General features: G+C 36.5%; 1 pseudogene; it reads left to right on the top strand.

The window, feature by feature from the left end:
• Positions 1–629, top strand: part of LOC115870546 — an 8,149-nt pseudogene extending 7,520 nt beyond the window's left edge.
• Positions 630–2,012: the final 1,383 nt, after the last annotated feature.

The raw sequence follows: 2,012 nt of genomic DNA, 5'->3' as shown, positions 1-2,012 counted from the left end.
TTGCCAGTCAATCCAGTATCTGGTTTGCCACCAGCTTCAACATCTTCTATTTTCTGAAGATAGCAAAATTCTCCACCACATTTTTCTCTGAAGGGTAGACTTAATAGGATTCTTCCTTTTCTCATGGGAACTTTGCTTGTTTCATGGTTCCTTACCTTTCCACAAGTTGTGAAAGCAATTCCTGATGATAAAAACCAGGATGAAAATAAAACCTGGCACCTCAACGGGAATGACAATGGATACTTGATTGAGCAAATTTTGTTCCACCTGGGAGTCAATTTCCTTTTTACTCTATCCTTGATCACATGGTTCTTGATCTTCAGTTCCCTATGGAGACATACGAGGAGGATGCAGGGGAATGTCAGGGGGCTCAGAGACCCTACATAGGAGCTCATAGGAGAGCAGTGAAAGTTTGAGTATCTTTTATTGTCTTCTTTATCTTGCATTTTATAGGCCTGGGCATAGAAATTTTATGTTCTATCTTGTCAGAAAATAAACTGCTACTTATATGTGGCATGACAATGACAGTCCTCTATCCCTGGGGTCACTCCTTTATCCTCATTCTAGTAAACAGCAAGCAAGCCTCTGTGAGGGCACTGGAGCAATTAAAATGCAGCAAAAAAGAATAAGCCATGTCAGGGGTTCACAGCCAGGCTTGAGGAAAGTAGCTATTGTAGAAAATGCATTAGTGTTGAAATCTTGGAAGATAAGGGTCCCGGGGTCCACCTTCATTCTGGCGGTGATTTTACTTGTGCTATTAGATGTTGCTGGAATCTTCCATTACTGCATTGACTACCTTTTCAACAAGGTTCTAATCCCAGTTGTAAACTCAGTGAGTCAATCAGATTATTCACCAGAGCCGTCTTTCTTCCCTAAGTCCACCAGAGACAAACACATCAGCGTGTGGACTAGGCACTGCCACCCTAAGACCCAAAAAAGAACCCAAGAATGAATTGTGTGCTCAATCTTGGACTGTAGACGGTGGCAATGGAAGGCAGAGGCATGAACGCTTCCTTTGAATGTGCAGTTCTTCAAACGGTTACCTGATGCTCACTGTTTAACTCCAGTGTTCTCTTTACAAAGGCATGTTATTGATTTGGTAGTAATGTAACAAAACAAAACTAAACTAAACTTATTGTCAATGAATCGATGCTAACTCATAGTCACCCCTTGTGGGTTTTCGAGACTGTAACAGTTTATGGGAGTAGAAAATGCAATTCTCCCACTACAGTGCTACGGGTGGTTTTGAACTGCTGGCCCCAAGGATCGCAGCCCAATGCGCAACCACTACATCACCAGGAGTCCTCATTGATAGTAGTAGTAGATAAAATTCTGAGAGTATTGCTTGGACAGAGTGTCTACCTGGGGGAGAAGAGATCAGAAGCACTTATTGTATATCTCTGTAATTTGCAAATCCAGTGATTTGAAATGAAGCAAGTGTAGTGAATCCATTGAAATGGGATAAAGTTTGTTCTAGGACTATAAATCCAAAAGACTCACTAAGATTAAATCAAAGACATCATGGTAACACGGCAAAAAATGAATAAAATAAGAGATTATATCAAAGAACACAAGAATACAATTCTGGGAAGAATTCTTGTGAGGTGCAGATTGCTCTGCTCCGTGGTTTTGCATACAGTTACAGTCTCATACATTTACCTTCATATGCAAACTTTAAAAATTATATATTATATATTATTATTATTTAAAGTATTGTATTATACTATACTATACAAAAGATTACCTTATTATATACTCTATTATAGTTATAATATTAACCCAATACACAACAATATTAATATAACACATTCTAATATAGTAACATACAATTGCTATATAATTATTATTTAGTATACTATATAATTAATAGATAATAAAAAAACATTAATAGAGTATATGGTAAATATTATTAATACATTCTTATATTATTAAAGTCTATTATATTATTTAAGTTATTATTGCTATAAATTATTATCAATCAGTGGAGGTTTCTAAAGCAAATCAATTTTTCA

The sequence above is a fragment of the Echinops telfairi genome, unplaced genomic scaffold, assembly GCF_000313985.2.
Source record: "Echinops telfairi isolate 266 unplaced genomic scaffold, ASM31398v2 ScPeMD7_1957;HRSCAF=2489, whole genome shotgun sequence".
Classification (NCBI taxonomy): Eukaryota; Metazoa; Chordata; class Mammalia; order Afrosoricida; family Tenrecidae; genus Echinops; species Echinops telfairi.
This window is presented reverse-complemented; position numbering and strand designations above follow the sequence as displayed.